Raw genomic sequence first — 19,435 nt, forward strand, 5'->3', positions numbered from 1 at the left:
AAATTAGAAATAAAAATGGAGAAATCACAACAGACAACACAGAAATACAAATGATCATAAGAGGCTACAATGAGCAACTATATGCCAACAAAACGGACAATTTGGAAGAAATGGACAAATTCTTAGAAAAATATAACTTCCAAAACTGAACCAGGAAGAAACAGAAAATTTGAGCAGACCAATCTCAAGCACAGAAATTGAAACTGTAATCAAAAATCTTCCAACAAACAAAAGTCCAGGACCAGATGGCTTCACAGCTGAATTCTGCTGAAAATGTAGAGAGGAGATAACACATATCCTACTGAAACTCTTACACAAATTTGCAGAGGAAGGAAAATCCCCAAGCTCATCCTACAAGACCACTAACACTTTTATACCAAAAAACCAGACAAAGATGCAACAACAGCAAAAAAAAAAAGAAAAAGAAAAAGAAAAGAAAACTATGGGCCAATATCACTAATGACCATAGTTGCAAAAATCCTCAAAAAAATTCTAGCAAACAGAATCCAACAACATATTAAAAATATACATCATGATCAAATGGGCTTTATTCCAGGGATGCAAGGATTCTTCAATATTCACAAGTCAATCAATGTGATATACCATATTGACAAATTGAAAGATTAAAAACCATATGATTATCTTAATAGGTGCAGAGAAAACCTTTCACAAAGTTCAACACCCATTTATGATAAGAATTCTCCAAAAAGTAGGCATAGAAAGAACATACCACAACATAATAAAAACCATATACCACAGACCCACAGCAAACATTATCCTCAATGGCAAAAAGCTGAAAGCATTCCCTCTAAAATCAGGAACAAGACAAAGGTGCCCACTCTCACCACTACTATTCAACATAGATTTGGAAGCTCTAGCCACAGCAATCAGAAAATAATAAGAAATAAAAGGAATCCAGATTGGAAAAGAAGTAAGGCTCATTGTTTGCAGATGGCATGATCCTCTGCACAGAAAACCCTAAAGATGCCACCAGAAAATTATTAGAGCTAATCCATGAATATAGTAAAGTTTCAGGATATAAAATTAATACCCTGAAATCCCTGTAATCCTGTATTCCTATACACTAACAATGAAAAATGAGAAAGAGAAATCAAGGAAACAATCCCATTCAACACTGCAATGAAAAGAACAAAATAGTCAGGAACAAATTTATCTAAAGAAACAAAAGACCTGTATATCAAAAACTATAAAACACTGATGAAAGATACCAAAGATGACATAAATAGATAGAGAAATATACCATCTTCATGGATTGGAAGAATCAATATAGTGAAAAAGATTATACTACCCAAAGCAATCTATAGATTCAGTACAATCCTTATCAAACTACCAATGGTATTTTTCACAGAACTAGGACAAATAATTTCACAATTTGTATGGAAACACAAAAGACCTTGAATAGCCAAAGCAATGTTGAGAAAGAAGAATGGAACTGGAGGGATCAACCTTCCTGTCTTCAGACTATACTTCAAAGCTACAGTCATCAAGAGAGTATGGTACTGTGTAAAGACAGAAATGTAGAGCAATGAAACAAAATAGAAAGTCCAGAGGTAAATCCATGCACCTAATGACACCTTAGCTTTGACAAAGGAGGCAAAAATACATAATGGAAAAAAGACAGTGTCTTCAACAAGTGGTGCTGGGAAAACTGGTCAACTGTGTAAAAGAATGAAGCTAGAACACTTTCTAACACCATACACAAAAACAAATTCAAAATGGATTAAAGACCTATATGTAAAACCAGAAACTATAAAACTCTTAGAGGAAAACATAGGCAGAACACTCTCTGACATAAATCACAGCAAGATCCTCTATGACTCATCTCCTAGAGTAATGAAAATAAAAACAAAAATAAACAAATGGGACCTAATTAAAGTTCAAAGCTTTTGCGCAATGAAGAAAACTATAAGCAAGGTGAAAAGACAGCCTTCAGAATGGGAGAAAATAATAGCAACTGAAAAACTGACAAAGCATTAAGCTTCAAAATATATAGGCAACTCATGCAGCTCAATACCAGGAAAACAAACAACCCAATCACAAAGTGAGCAAAAGACCTAAACAGACATTTTCCCAAAGAAGACATATAGATGGCTAACAAACACATGAGAAGATACTCAACATCACTCATTATTAGAGAAAAGTAAATAAAAACCACAATGAGATATCATCTCACACCAGTCAGAATGAAGTGAAGTGAAGTTGCTCAGTCATGTCTGACTCTTTCTGACCCCATGGCCCGTAGCCTACCACTCTCTTCTGTCCATGGGATTTTCTAGGAAGGAGTACTGGAGTGGGTTGCCATTTCCTTCTCCAGAGGATCTTCCTGACCTAGGAATTGAACCTGGGTTTCCCATGTTGTAGGCAGACGTTCTACCATCTGAGCCACCAGGAAAGTCCATCAGTCAGAATCGCCATCATCAAAAAGTCCACAGACAATAAATGCTGGATAGGACGTGGAGAAAATGGAACCCTCTTACACTGTTGGTGGGAATGCAAACTGGTACAGCCACTATGGAGAAGAGTGTGGAAATTCCTAAAAAACTGGAAATAGAACTGCCATATGCCCCAGCAATCCCACTGCTGATCATGCATTCTGAGGAAACCAGAGTTGAAAGAGACACATATATCCCAGTGTTTACTGCAGCACTATTTACAATAGCTAGGACATGGACGCAACCTAGATGGCCATCGGCAGATGAATGAATAAGAAAGGTGTGGTATGTACACACAGTGAATATTACTCAGCTATAGAAAGGAATTAACTCAGATGACCATTATATCTACTACTGCAGGCAGGAATCCCTCAGAAGAAATGGAGTAGCCATCATGGTCAACAAAAGAGTCCAAAATGCAGTACTTGGATGCAATCTCAAAAACGACAGAATGATCTCTGTTCGTCTCCAAGGCAAAACATTCAATGTCAAGGTAATCCAAGTCTATGCCCCAACGAGTAACGCTGAAGAAGCTGAAGTTGAACGGTTCTATGAAGACCTACAAGACCTTTTAGAACTAACACCCAAAAAACATGTCCTTTTCATTATAGGGGACTGGAATGCAAAAGTAGGAAGTCAAGAAACACCTGGAGTAACAGGCAAATTTGGCCTTGGAATGTGGAATGAAGCAGGGCAAAGACTAATAGAGTTTTGCCAAGAAAATGCACTGGTCATAGCAAACACCCTCTTCCAACAACACAAGAGAAGACATGGACATCACCAGACGGTCAACACCAAAATCAGATTGATTATATTCTTTGCAGCCAAAGATGGAGAAGCTCTATACAGTCAACAAAAACAAGACCAGGAGCTGACTGTGGCTCAGATCATGAACTCCTTATTACCAAATTCAGACTCAAATTGAAGAAAGTAGGGAAAACTGCTAGACCATTCAGGTATGACCTGAATCAAATCCCTGATGATTATACAGTGGAAGTGAGAAATAGACTTAAGGGCCTAGATCTGATAGATAGTTCCTGATGAACTATGGAATGAGGTTAGTGACATTGTACAGGAGACAGGGATCAAGACCATCCCCATGGAAAAGAAATGCAAAAAAGCAAAATGGCTGTCTGGGGAGGCCTTACAAATAGCTGTGAAAAGAAGAGAGGTGAAAAGCAAAGGAGAAAAAAGAAAGATATAAGCATCTGAATGCAGAGTTCCAAAGAATAGCAAGAAGAGATAAGAAAGCCTTCTTCAACGATCAATACAAAGAAATAGAGGAAAACAACAGAATGGGCAAGACTAGAGATCTCTTCAAGAAAATTAGAGACACCAAGGGAATATTTCATGCAAAGATGGGCTCGATAAAGGACAGAAATGGTATGGACCTAACAGAAGCCAAAGATATTAAGAAGAGGTGGCAAAAATACATGGAAGAACTGTACAAAAAAGATCTTCATGACCCAGATAATCATGATGATGTGATCACTAATCTAGAACCAGACATCTTGGAATGTGAAATCAAGTGGGCCTTAGAAAGCATCACTATGAACAAAGCTAGTGGAGGTGATGGAATTCCAGTTGAGCTGTTTCAAATCCTGAAAGATGATGCTGTGAAAGTGCTGCACTCAATAGGACAGCAAATTTGGAAAACTCAGCAGTGGCCACAGGACTGGAAAAGGTCAGTTTTCATTCCAATCCCAAAGAAAGGCAATGCCAAAGAATGCTCAAACTACCGCACAATTGCACTCATCTCACATGCTAGTAAAGTAATGCTCAAAATTCTCCAAGCCAGGCTTCAGCAATATGTGAACCGTGAACTCCCTGATGTTCAAGCTAGATTTAGAAAAGGCAGAGGAACCAGAGATCAAATTGCCAACATCTGCTGGATCATAGAAAAAGCAAGAGAGTTCCAGAAAAACATCTATTTCTGTTTTATTGCCTATGCCAAAGCCTTTGACTGTGTGGATCACAATAAACTGTGGAAAATTCTTCAAGTGATGGGAATACCAGACCACCTAACCTGCCTCTTGAGAAATCTGTATGCAGGTCAGGAAGCAATAGTTAGAACTGGACATGGAACAACAGACTGGTTCCAGATAGGAAAAGGAGTACATCAAGGCTGTATATTGTCACTCTGCTTATTTAACTTCTATAAAGAATACATCATGAGAAACACTGGGCTGGAAGAAGCACCAGCTGGAATCAAGATTGCTGGGAGAAATATCAATAACCTCAGATATGCAGATGACACCACCCTTATGGCAGAAAGTGAAGAGGAGCTAAAAAGCCTCTTGATGAAAGTGAAAGAGGAGAGCGAAAAAGTTGGCTTAAAGCTCAACATTCAGAAAACGAATATCATGGCATCCAGTCACACCACTTCATGGGAAATAGATGGGGAAACAGTGGAAACAGTGTCAGACTTTATTTTGGGGGGGCTCCAAAATCACTGCAGATGGTGACTGCACCCATGAAATTAAAAGACGCTAACTCCTTGGAAGAAAAGTTATGACCAACCTAGATAGTATATTCAAAAGCAGAGACATTACTTTGCCGACTAAGGTCTGCCTAGTCAAGGTTTTTCCTGTGGTCATGTATGGATGTGAGAGTTGGACTGTGACAAAGGCTGAGTGCCGAAGAATTGATGCTTTTGAACTGTGGTGTTGGAGAAGACTCTTGAGAATCCCTTGGACTGCAAGGAGATCCAACCAGTCCATTCTGAAGGAGATCAGCCCTGGGATTTCTTTGGAAGGAATGATGCTAAAGCTGAAACTCCAGTACTTTGGCCACCTCATGCAAAGAGTTGACTCATTGGAAAAGACTCTGATGCTGGGAGGGATTGCGGGCAGAAGGAGAAGGGGACGACCGAGGATGAGATGGCTGGATGGCATCGTGGACTCGATGGATGTGAGTCTAAGTGAACTCCAGGAGATGGTGATGGACAGGGAGGCCTGGCGTGCTGCGATTCATGGAGTCGCAGAGTCGGACACGACTGAGCGACTGAACTGAACTGAACTGATAGAAAGGAATATATTTGAGTCAGTTCTAATCAGGTGGATGAACCTGGAGCCTATTATACAGATTGAAGTAAATCAGAAAGAGAAAGACATATACTGTATATTAATACATATATATGGATTTAGAAAGACGGTAATGACAATCCTACATGCAGGGCAGCGAAGGAGATACAGATGTAATGAAGAGACTTTTGGACTCATTGGGAGAAGGTGAGGGTGGGATGGTTTAAGAGGATAGCAATGAAACATGTACATTACCATATGTAAAGCAGATGACCAGTGCAAATTGGATGCATGAAGCAGGGTATGAAAGCCAGTGCCTGGACCAACCAGAGAGATAGGCTGGGGAGGGAGGTGGGAGAGGGGTTTAGGATGGGGGACCGATGTGTACCTGTGACTGTTTCATGTTAATGTGTGGCAAAACCAACACAATACAGTAAAGTAATTATCTTCCAATTAAAATAAATTAATTAATTTTTAAAAAGTCATTTGGCTTTTGGTTTGAAATCCATTTATACCTGGGAAGGGGAGGGAAGAAGGAAGGCTGGAGATTCAAGACATCCCTAATATTTCTCAGAATCTTTTTAATTCCTTCATGTAAAAACATCTCAAATTCAATGATATCTGCTTCTGCATCACCAACTCAATGGACATGAATCTGAGCAAACTCTAGGAGATGGTGAAGGATAGAGAAGCCTGATGTGCTACAGTCCCTGGGGTCGCAAAGAGTTGGATACAACTCAGTGGCTGAGTAACAACAACCGCATGAAAAAATACTCAAACCCTGTATCCTGTTGGTTGTTAGAGAGCAAGTGTGACACAAATTCTTTTCCTTTTCTGACTGTGATGGAACCTTACCACTACTGCATTCAAGTAGAGCTCCAAAGGCCCTCTCTGCTCCTAAAGGATGAATTTAACAATCCAGGCTGCTGTCCTGGTGTTTCCTGGTTTCTCAGGGCTAGTCGTTAGCAGCTCATTTGGCAACTCAGCAGGGAGAGTTGAAGAGTGCTACCCAGAGGGAGCAGGGATTCTGGGCCCTCTAGGAGTCTGGAAGACAAACAAAGAAGTTAGGAAGTATTTATTTCCTCTGTTGGGGAATCTTTTTCTCCACAGGACTTGAGTTCAAACAGGGGCCGGCACCTTGTTGCCTCCAGATGAGAGGCACAGAATCGAAGTGCCCTGAAAATGAATTATGGTTAGAAAAGGGATCAGAGACTTTACTTGCAGTCAGGAAGCCAAAAGGTTTTGTTGCTCCATAGTCAAAGGCTATTGATTGCTGCAATAAGAGCTCACTGTTCCCTGAAGTTTAAGTGTATTCAGTCTTTTGCCCGTTGAGAGTCCCTTGCTGCTAAGAACTACTATGAAATTTAGCACTTGTTTAATGTAAAATGAATTCTTTGTGATCAGCCATGGTTGCTCTGATAGGTTGCAAGTCTGCTGTCAAGGGGAAAGTGAGGGACACTTTACCTAATATAGGTTTTATTAAATGGTCACTTTTGAAGAGATCTTAACATGACATACCTTGACATACTCATCACTGTGTGTCATCAAAAAAAAAAAAAAAAAAAAAAAAACCCTAATGGATTGGGTGCTGCAATGGCAGAATCTTTTCAAAAATTTCTTTCTTTACATGCAAGAAGCCACCATGGTTATTTTAAGCTGGAAAAACGGTTACAGCAATACCAGGAAACTAACGTCTCTGAAAGAGATAGCATCAATTACATTTGCAGTCATTGATATATGTACTACTGTGATGTTAAAGATGGTCAACCATGCCTGTGTCTGTTCAGTTCTACCTGTAATCTCTTTAACAAAAGTCTGAGCATTCACAACATAACCAAAGGACACAGAGGCTGTTTGGGGCTCATCCATCGCTGTTTCTAGCATACAGAACAGTAGTTTATCTGAAATGATTTTTTTTTCCAGATTAAAGAAGTAATAACTAGTGATAAATATCATCAATGTTTTTGAAGACTTTATTTTTTAGAGTAGTTTTAGGTCTATGACAAAATTGAGAGGAAAGTATAGAGATTTTTCATATATCTCCTATCTATCTCCATTACTATATCACTCAACAGAACAGTTCATTTCTTAAAAATCAAGTATGAACCTGCATTGACACATTATCACCCACAGTCCATGGTTTACCTATGGATTTACTCTTGATGTTGTGCAAATTCTATGCCCTTGTACAAATGTGTAATGGCATATGCTTATCATTATGTTTCTACTGCTGTAAAGGTCTGTGCTCTGCCCATTCACCCTCCTCTGCCCAACCCTTAGGGCTTCCCAGGGGGCACCAGTGGTAAAGAACTTGCCTGCCAACACAGAAGGCATAAGAGACATGGATTTGCTCCCTGGGTAGGGGAGATCCCCCTGGAGGAGGGCATAGTAATCCACTCCAGTATCCTTCTAGAGAATCCCATGGCAGAGGAACATAGTGGGCTACAGTCCATGAGGTTGCAAAGAGTCAGACGTGACTGAAGCAACTTAGCGTGCATGCCCAACCCTTGGCAATCACTAATCTTTTTATTGCCTCCATAGTTTTTCCTTTTCCAGAATGGCATATGGTAGGAATCACATAGCCTTCTCCGATTGGCTTCGTTCACTTAATAATATACATTTAAGTTTCCTAAATGTCTTTTCATGATTTGATAGCTCATTTATTTTTAAGTGAAGTGCTAGTGAAAGTTGCTCAGTCATGTCTGACTCTTTGTGACCCCATGAACCCACAGAATTCTCCAGGCCAGAATACTGGAGTGGGTAGCCTTTCCCTTCTCCAGAGGATCTTCCCAACCCAGGGATTGAACCCAATTCTGCACTGAGGATTCTTTACCAGCTGAGCCACAAGGGAAGCCCAAGGATACTGGAGTGAGTAGCCTATCCCTTCTCCAGTGGATCTTCCTGACCCAGGAATTGAACCAGGATCTCCTGCCTTGCAGGCAGATTCTTTACTAACTGAGCTATGCTATCAAATAATATTCCATTGTTTGTAAATACAAACAGTTTATCAACTTATCTGCTGAAGGAAGTCTTGATGTCTTCCAAATTTTGGCAATTACAAATAAAGCTGCTATAAACGTTCTTGTGCAGGTTTTTGTGTGAACACATTTTCAACTCCATGGGTTATATGAAATATATACATAACAGTATATAATCAAATACATTGTTGCTATTAGTATTTTTAACAAACTGCTATATGTTAGGTTAATAAAAAGAATATAAATTCTTTGTTTTACTTTCATATTCCTTTATTGGACTTCCCTCATAGCTCAGCTGGTAAAGAATCCACCTGCAATGCAGAAGACTTGGGTTCTATCCCTGAGTTGGGAAGAACCCCTAGAGAAGGGAAAGGCTACCCACTCCAGTATTCTGGCCTGGAGAATTCCATAGTCCATGGGGTCACAAAGAGTCAGACACAACTGAGAAAGTTTCACTTTCATTCCTTTATTGATGCTTTACTTTTTAAAGGTAAACATGAGATTCTGACCTATATTATTTTCCGTTTTCCTAACGAATGTCTGTTAACATTTCTTGCAAAACAGGCCTGCATTCATGCATACTAAGTTGCTTCATTTGTATCTGACTCTTTGTGACCCTATGGACTGTAGCCCACCAGGCTCCTCTGGCCATGGGATTCTCCAGGCAAGAATATTGGAGTGGGTTGTCATGTTCTTCTCCAAGGGATCTTCCTGACCCAAGGATCAAACCCACATCTCTTTCATCTCCTGCACTGGCAGGCAAATTCTTTACCACTATCGCCACCTGGGAAGCCCAAGAGAGGTCTACTGGTAACAAATTCCCTCACTTTTGTTTGCCTGAGAAAGGTTTTATTTCTGCTTCACTTTTGAAGAAAAATTTCACAGGGTAGAGAATTCTAGGTTAATGGGGTTTCTTCTCTCTCAATACATTAAACATGTCACTATTCTGAAAAGCCAGATGGAATTCTTTTCTTTGTTCCTCTAAAGTTTTTTCCTCTACTGTGGATTCTTTCAGGAATTTTTCTTTGTGTTGAATTTTCATATTTTGTAACTGATACACTGAAGTGTAGCTTTTTGGCGGTTATCCTGCTTGGTGTCCTCTTAGTGTCCTGGCAAGAGATGCCAAGAGTTCTGTGGTTTGGTGTCTGACATTAATTTGGAGGACATTCTCAGTCATCATGATTTAAGACATTGCTTCTATTCCTTTCTCTTGTTCTCCCCCTTTCTACCGCTCGCATCAGGCATATGTAGCCCCTTTTATAGTCGTCCCACATTCCTCAGATGTTCGGTTCTTTTTTCAGTCTTTCTTCTCTTTGCTTTTCTGCTTTCAGGGATTCTATTGATATCAGCTCTAGGTCAGAGATGCTTTTCTCAGACATGTCCAGTCTACTAACAAATTCATTTTTTTTGTTTTTTTGTATTAGTTTTAATTTATAGCATTTCTTTTCAGTCCTTAATTAGGATTTCCATCTCTCTTCTTTCCTTGTCCATTTGTCTTGCTTATTGCATACTTTATCCACTGGACCTCTTTGTGTATTAGTCATAGTTATTTCTAAATGAACGGTCTGATAATTCCAACATCCTTGCCAAATCTGGTTCTAATGCTTGCTTTCTGTCTTCAACTTGTGGTTTTTACTTTTTGGTATGCCTTGTAATTTTCTCTTTTCCTTCCAGTTTTATTGAAATGTAATTGGCATACAATACTGTATAGGGCTTCCTTGATAGCTCAGTTGGTAAACAATTTGCCTGCAATGCAGGATACCCTGCTCAATTCCTGGGTTGGGCAGATCTACTGGAGAAGGGATAGGCTATTCACTGCAGTATTCTTGGGCTTCCCTGGTCCTAAGCTGGTAAAGAATCTTTTTGCAATGCGGGAGACCTGGGTTTGATCCCTGGGTTGGAAAGATTCCCTGGAGAAGGGAAAAGCTACCCATTCCACTATTCTGGCCTGGAGAATTCCATGGACTATATAGTCCATGGGGCCATAAAGAGCTGGACACAACTGAACAACTTTCACTCACTGCATAAGTTAAAGTTCTGCTGCATAATGATTTGACTTACACATATCATGAAATGATCACCACAGTAAGTTGAGTCAACACCCATCATCTCATATGCGTGCTGTGCTTACTCACTTACTCGTGTCTGACTCTTATGTGACCCCATGGACTGTAGCCTACCAGGTTCCTCTGTAAATAGGGATTCTCCAGGCAAGAATACTGGAGTGGGTTGCCATGCCCTCCTCCAGGGGGATCTTCCCAACCCAGAGATTGAATTCAGGTCTCCCACATTGCAGGTGGATTCTTTACCATCTGAGCGACCAGGGAAGCCCCATCATCTCACATAGATACAAATTTAAGAAAAAAATAATTTTCCTTAAGATTTACTCTTTTAACAATTTTCATGTATAACATGCATAAGTGTTCATTATATTAATCATGTTGTACTTTACATCTCTAGTACTTATTTGTCTTGTAACTGGAAAGTTTTAGCTTTTGATGACCTTCATCCAGTTCTCTCCTGCTGGTAACCACAAATCTGATCTCTTTTTCTCTAAGTTTTTTTGTATGTTGAAGTATAATTGACCTACAACATTATCTTAGTTCTCAGTTCACAACATAAAATTGTTTATTTCTATATATTACAAAATGATCACCTTGATTAGTCTGGTTATCTATCACCATCCAAAGATATTACGTTATTATTAACTATATTGTTTACACTGCACTTTTCATCTTTGAGGCTCATTTATTTTGTAACTGAAAGTTTTTGCCTCTTAATTTCCCTTACTTATTTCATTCAACTCTCTGCCTACTTTCCTTCAGACAATCAAGTCTTTATTCTCTGTATCTATGATTCTGTTTCTTTTTTTGTCATATTTGTTCATTTACTTTGTTTTATAATTACATATGCAAGAGAGTTCATATAGTATTTGTCTTTCTCTGTATGACTTATTTCGCTTAGCATAATACTCTGTATGTCTCATATCACAAATGACAAGGTTTCATTCTTTTTTATGACTGAGTAATATTCATACATATATACCACATATTCTTTAACCATTCATCTATTGAAAGTATTTGGTTGCTTCCATATCTTGACTGAATATCCAATACTTTGGCCACCTGATGTGAAGAACTGACTCATTAGAAAAGACCCTGATGCTTGGTAAGATTGAAGGCAGGAGGAGAAAGGGATGACAGAGGATGAGACAGTTGGATGGCATCATCAACTCAATGGACATGAGTTTGAGCAAGCTCCGGGAGTTGGTGATGGACAGGAAGCCAGGCATGTTGCAGTCCATGGGGTCACAGAAAGTCAGACACGACTGAGCCACAGAACCGAGCTGATATCTTGGCTACTGTAAATAATGCTTCAGTGAACATAGAGGTGTGTATATTATTCAAGTTGGAGTTTTTGTTTTCTTCTGATAAATACCCAGGAGCAGGTTAGCTGGATCATATGGCAGTTTTATTTTACCTTTTTTCAAGACCTTCATACTGTCTTCTATAGAAGTTGTACAGATTTACATTCTTATGTATAGTGCACAAGGGTTCATTTCCTACACATCTTTGCCAACACTCGAGAGCTGCTGTCTTTTGGATAATAGCCACCCTGATATGTGGTCCAAAATGTGCTTGATATGACTTCAACCTTCCTTTACTTAACAAGGAATAGAGAAGTCAGAATTATGTAAGTCTCAGTTAAACTTGAACTGACAGAAGTTCATAACATTGTACAGAGTCAGTAACCAAAACCATCCCAAAGAAAAAGAAATGCAAGAAGGCAAAATGGTCATTTGAAGAGACATTACAAAGACCTGAGAAAAGAGAAGCAAAAGACAGAGGAGAAAGGGAAAGATAAACCCAAATGAAAGCAGTTCCAAAGAACAGAGGAGCAAAAGAAAACCCTTTTAGTTAACAAAGCAAATAGAGGAAGCAATAGAAAGGAAAAGACTAGAGATCTCTTCAAGAAAATTAGAGATATCAAAGAAACATTTCATGCTAAGATGAGCACAAAAAAGGACAGAAACAGCAAGGACCTAACAGAAGCAGAAGAGATTAAGAAGAGGTGGCAAACATACACAGAACTGTGCAAGAAAAAGGTCTTAATGACCCAGATGATCACAATGGTGTGCTTACTCACCTAGAGCCAGACATCCTGGACTGTGAAGTCAAGTGGGCGTTAGGAAGCATTACTAAGAACATAGCTAGTGGAGGTGATGGAGTTTCAGTGGAGCTATTTCAAATCCTGAAAGATGATGCTATTAAAGTGTTGCACTCAATAGGTCAGCAAATTTGGAAAACTCAGCAGTGGCTACAGGACTGGGAATGGTCAATTTTAATTCCAATCCAAAAGAAGGCCAATCCTAAAGAATGTTCAAACTGTTGCACAATTGTGCTCATTTAACATGCTTGCAAGGTAATGCTCAAAATCCTTCGAGCTAGGCTTCAACACGGAGAAGGAAATGGCAACCCACTCCAGTACTTTTACCTGGAGAATCCCATGGATGGAGGAGCCTGGTGTTCTGTAGTCCATGGGGTCGCTTAGAGTTGGACACGATTGAGTGGCTTCACTTTCACTTTTCACTTTCATGCATTGAAGAAGGCAATGGCAACCCACTCCAGTGTTCTTGCCTGGAAAATCCCAGGGACAGCAGAGCCTGGTGGGCTGCCATATATGGGGTCGCACAGAGTCAGACACGACTGACGCGAATTAGCAGCAGCAGCAGCAGCAGCAGGCTTCAACAGTACATGAACTACTGCTGCTGCTGCTAAATCGTGTCAGTCGTGTCTGACTCTGTGCGACCCCATGGACTGTAGCCCACAAGGCTCCTCCATCCACGGGATTTTCCAGGCAAGAGTACTGGAGTGGGTTGCCATTTCCTTCTCCAGTACATGAAAGTGAAAAGTGAAAGTGAAGTCGCTCAGACGTGTCCGACTCTGTGCGACCCCGTGCGACCCCATGGACTGTAGCCCACAAGGCTCCTCCATCCATGGGATTTTCCAGGTAAGAGTACTGGAGTGGGGTGCCATTGTTTTCTCTGTACATGAACTGAGAACTTACAAATATAAAAGTTGGATTTAGAAAAGGCAGAGGAACTAGAGATCAAATTGCCAACATCTGCTGAATTATAGGAAAAGCAAGAGAATTCTAGGAAAACATCTACTTCTACTTCATTGACTATGCTAAAGTCTTTGACTGTGTGGATCACAATAAACTGTGGAAAATTCTTAAAGAGATGGGAATACCAGACCACCTCACCTGCCTCATAAGAAAACTGTATGCAAGTCAAGAAGCAACAGTTAGAACAGGACATGGAACAAAGGACTGGTTCAAAACTGGGAAATGAGTACGTTAAGGGTGTATATTGCCATCCTGCTTGTGTTATATGCAGATCGAACCCGGGTCTCTTGCACCTCCTGCATTGGACATAGGATTATTTACCACTGCATCCCTGAGAAGTCCTTATATGCAAAGTACACCATGCAAAATGCTGGGCTGGATGAATCAAAAGCTGGAATTCAGATTACCAGGAGAAATATCAATAATCTCAGATATGCAGATGACACCACCATTACGGCCAAAAGCAAAGAAGAACAAAAGAGCCTCTTGATGAAGATAAAAGAGGAAAATGATTGAGTGTACTTCCAGGCATAGTAAAGGACAGAGAAGCCTGGCATGCTGCAGTCTATGGGGTCACAAAGAGTCAGACACGACTGAGCATCTGAACAACAGATTTTAAGTGCCTTGCTTCAAAGCTCAAGTGGAAGAAGAATTCATCAATTCCAATTTCCTGATTGCTACTTAGAGAAATAAGGCTAAATAAGGGAAAAGAATTTATTACAAAAAGTCTACACACATATGTAAACACACATGCATATATATGTAGTTAAGATCACCAAAGTAGATCAGAATATCTCATAACATAATTCATTTATAAACAGCATTGCAAATTTTTCTTTCAATGTCCAATCCATTCATATGAAAACTTTCACAAAATACCTTGCATGTGTCCTTTATAATCGCCTATCCATATTTTCACTGAAATGAATTTTTTCCAGGGAATAAATTGGATGATAGTTCTATTTCATTTAATTTTACATTAACTCCAAATCAACTTCAGGAATAATCTAAACTCTTTAAATACATTTAAGTCACTTCACAAGCAGTCCATGCCACCCTCTGACCCAGATTATTTGCAAACTCCAAAACACCATGCTGATTCATGGCCAAATGCTTTGTGAATGTTATTTTAATGGCCTAAAATATTATTTTCTCTATCTACTTTGTCAACTCAGTTGCCCTCCCTTAGAGTACCTTGCCAACATGAGCCCCTTCTTTCTACCTGCACCTCTGCAACTTTTCACACCTACATTTTATTGAAACTTTTTGTTCTATATTTGTCCTTTTCACCAACTAGTCTGGGAGCTCCTTGGGAACAAGAATTGTGTCATTTTGTCTTTGTATTCTCATTACCTATTTTAGCACTTGGTACATACAAGGTGCTCATTGAATTCCTGCTGAATGTGTGAATGAAAGGATAAGCACGTTAATACATGAACAGAGTCCCTAATCATGAAGTGGAATCTAAGTTCTGTTTGGCTGTCTCTCACATGCTGTCTGTGACTCATATTTTGAATTGAACAATTTACTATTATTAAGCCAAGTTGCAAAAGCCCTGGGCCTCTATGGTGGGTATTGACACTCTTTGCTGCCTCATGTGCAAAAGAGGTGCTTCTAGGTCCAGTTTACTGGCTGCCTTTCCTCAATAATGTCTCTTAAAGAGAAGGACTTTGTCTCCCTATTAATCCTAAAATGGTGACTAGACCATAGAAGCACCATGAAATCTATGTAAAACATTTTACTGTTGGCAAGACCCATCATTCTAACTGCTTAATAAATATTAGATATTATTATTTGAGTATTTAAAGACTTCCTTAGGTGAAAGATATCATTAAGTTTTGTTACTGACTAATTGATATCACTTTCAACTTAAATCACAAATATTTCATGTCTATTGGTTTAGGATCTTATTCTAAGCACCTTTTATCTCTTGAAAAGAGCCTGATCCTAGGAAGTAAAAATGAACGAAGAAAAACTTGAACTGTGAGTTAGAAAATGAAACTGATGAGATTATACATTGTTCTCACTTTACTCCTAAAATTGCATTTGCTTTGCTTTTAAAGTCTTCCCAAGTATGTATTTGCACATAGCATTTTTATTATATCAAATTTTTTTTAAGATTTATTTTTGAATGTAGTTGTTTGTTTAATTTTGACCATGCTGGGTCTTCATTGCTGCACATGGGCTTTCTCTGATTGTGACAATCGGGGCTACTCTTTGTTGCAGGCACAGGCTCTTCACTGCAACGGCTTCTGCTGTTGTGGAGCACAGGCTCTAGGCATGAGGTCTTCAGTAGCTGTGGATCACAGGCTCCAGGGTGTAGGCTCAGTAGTTGTGGGACACGGGCTTAGTTGCTCCATGGCATGTGGGATCTTCCCAGATGAGGGATGGAACCGGTGTTCTCTGCTTTGGCAGGCAGATTCCTAACTGCTCGATCACCAGGGAAGCCATATCATATCAACTTTGAGGTTTCACAAACTGTTATCAAAGTTCCTCTGAAGTGGGAGTCTAATTTTTGAGAAAGTTCATTTAAGTTTTGATAAAAGACACCTGCTCATCTTAGTCTCTTTTGGTCTCCCTTTTTTTTTTTTACAGGAAATATGATAAACATTGAATTTCTTCTTTTGGTCTCAGAGGAAATAATTCTGGCCACAGATATAGAACAGAAAAATAATCTGAGCATTTCTTCTCTCCTTTATTTACACTCTTGGTTTCTCTTCATTTATATATGGTTAACTGTTGATCTAGACCTAAATCAGATTTCTGCTACTGACATCCAAAATCTGAGTTTAAGTAACTCAGTCTTTATTAGAAAGCAATGAAACAAAATCACACTTGTTAGATATATTTCTGTTTGATTTTTTATTGAATGTTCAAGCAGTAACTTGAAGAAAATGGTTCTTTGAATAAATGCATCCAATAAGTGCATCAGCTAATCCAATAAATTTTTTAAATTAAAATTTAAGATGATTAACATGAGTACAAGAATGTCAGTTTACTTTAAAAGAGAGAAGTTTTATAGATAATAAAATGGAGGTTGTTTGTGGTTCAAGTGGAAAAACTTAGAACTTTAGAGATAGATTATCTGTAAGTTAGATAATGTTGTGATATGCTATATTACCTTTAGGACATAATGTACCTTATCTGATCTTCCATTCCTGGATTTAGAAAAAGGAAGCAATGGAACATGATTCATAGGGTTGTTGGGGTATTATAGAATTTGGACACATGAGGCATTCAATGAGTAATTATTTACTTCTCATTTTTGAAACTTCTCATATGAACTTTGTCTTTTTCATAAAACAATTACATTATGTGCCTATATCTATCCATACAAGGTTGCAGCCTTGAAGTGGCCTGTGGGAAGTGTCAAAAGTTCAACAATTTGGTAAAATTATATGAGGACATTTATGATTCTAGGCAGTATTACTCATGTACTCTATTTTAATGATGAGCAGCATAAACAGTCATAAATTTTCGTGTGGGCAGGATGCACTGGAAGTGCACTGTGGTAGCCTGAATTAAGAGCTCTGTCTCATTGCAAGCTAATGCAACAGTAATATCATACTGGGCACACAGTTACTGTGCTAGAAACATTACTTTCAGTGGGAAGGACTGAAGACGTTGTGGGCCACCGATACATCTTGTTGAGAAACTTCAGGGAATTTCCTGAAATTAACATGAGCCACCACTACACAAAGTAAATAACAAAATTATATTTTTCCTAGTACCTTTAGCAGATGCTAGGGACCTTCCTTTGGCCCACTTTGCTTTGGAACCTGGCTCCTTGCCATGCTTTAGCTCCAAATTTCCTTTGGAGTTATATCTTTTAATACTTTTTAAGGGTCATAAAGTTATCATTTGATGCTATGGGTGTTGGTGAATGAATAAAAGAACCTCTGCCAATGGTAACAATGCTTAGCAACTACAGGAAGGATAACGTTGTATTCTAAGGGTCTCTGCACTTGGCTGTAGATACGGCTAATGGGAATCAGCAGCATATACTAATCCTTAAGCCCAGAGTTGTCTGTCTGTGAAACTGAAGTAGAAAAGAACTGATGAGCTAACCAAAACAAAATTTCAACTCTTTCTAAAAGGGGCAATGGAAAATAAAGTTCTCAGTAATGATATAGTAGAAAAAGTGCACTCAGACCTTACTGCATGACCGATGACAAGTCTGTTCACCTCCCTGATTATGTGCTTTCTCACCTGGAAAAAGAGAGTTAGGAGAGTGTAGGGAAAGCTAAATGAGGTAATGTGTATGAAACACTTAGACTGGCACATGTTAAATACTCAATAAATGTTGGTATATGGCTTTCTATTGATAGGCAGTCACATAGAGCATTATCTTACTTTCTTTTATTAACTTCCCAGAGGGTAGATAGTCTCAAGCGGTAAGGTAGTAAAACAGAGAAGAGCATAAGGGGAGGCGAAAATAAATCTCTCAGGTGATGATAGTTTGGGGAAAGCCATTCTTCTCAGGGTACTAAATCAGTTACAGCCTAAGGTGGCACCGTTTATCCAGCCACATAACTCATACTGTCCAGTTGGACGTAAGAGAACACGTTTAATGGGCTGTGATACAGTGGGCCACAGGAGCTCTGAAAAGTTGAGTTAGACATGAGAAACTGTTTTAGTACAATGACAGTGTAAGCACAGGCATTTAACTCTCCTTTTATCCATCACAATATCCTCAACTCAGGTACACACACACACACACACACACACACACACACACAGACTTCCAGAATCCTAGAGAAATTAGTTCAGTTCTGGAGCCTGTAATATGTCGCATCTGACATTGACATGAAAAGACAAGGGATTTGGATCAGGTAGAATGCAGATAGGCTTGAGTGAAGGAAGACCTGAAGGGCAGTGTCATACAACCCTCTGAAAGAACAGCATCTTTAGGACTACGTGGAGTCTTTGAAGAGCTCCCTACAAACCCCTCCTTACCTCCAAAGGACAAAGACAGACAATGCTTCAATGGATAGGTTGCCAGATAAAATACATGATGCCAGATTAAATTTAACTTCAGCTAAACAACATATTTTTTTTCTTTGTATGTCTCATGTAATATCCAAGACATATGCAAAAACAAAAAATATCTGAGAGTCAGTCAAATTTATTTGAGCATGCTGTATTTTTATTTGCTAAATCCAGCAGCCTTATTCATGGGGCCACTACAAACAAAGCTTGGGGTGGCACTCTGGCCCAGGCACCTGGGAGAGACTGTTGTTGTTGTTGTTGTTGTTGTTCAGCTGCTCAGTCATGTCCCACTCTTTGCAACCCCATGGACTGCAGCATGCCAGGCCTCCCTGTCCATCACCAACTCCCAGAGCTTGCTCAAACTCATGTCCATCGAGTCGGTGATGCCATCCAACCATCTCATCCTCTGTCGTCTCCTTCCCCTCCTGCCCTCAATCCATGATGGGGTCTCTTAGTAACACAATTTATACTAAAAAAAATCATATTAGTGAAGCAGAAGGTAAACTTAAGAACTATTTTTAAAACTTACAGGTAAAGGGATAAAAACTATAAGACTTGAAGTATAGATTCAGGACATCCAATATTTGCAGAATAATAACCTCATAAAGAAACAGCAGATCATATGGTGCAAAGTAATAGACAAGGGAAAAGTAGAACACTTTCCTGGGGTGGAAAAACTTGTTCAATCACAGATCTAATGAAGGAAAAGCTTCAAGGAACCAAAAAGAGCCTTGGTACTGCTGGTTTCTTTTTCAAAAATAAAACATAAAATAATATAAGTATTCATACACACACACAAAAAAAATAGCTACTAATTAAACACCAAAAACTAAGCTGCTCTTACTTTTCCTTAAAGCAATGTTCG

Source organism: Oryx dammah, unplaced genomic scaffold (genome assembly GCF_014754425.2).
Source record: "Oryx dammah isolate SB20612 unplaced genomic scaffold, SCBI_Odam_1.1 HiC_scaffold_19, whole genome shotgun sequence".
NCBI classification, from domain to species: domain Eukaryota; kingdom Metazoa; phylum Chordata; class Mammalia; order Artiodactyla; family Bovidae; genus Oryx; species Oryx dammah.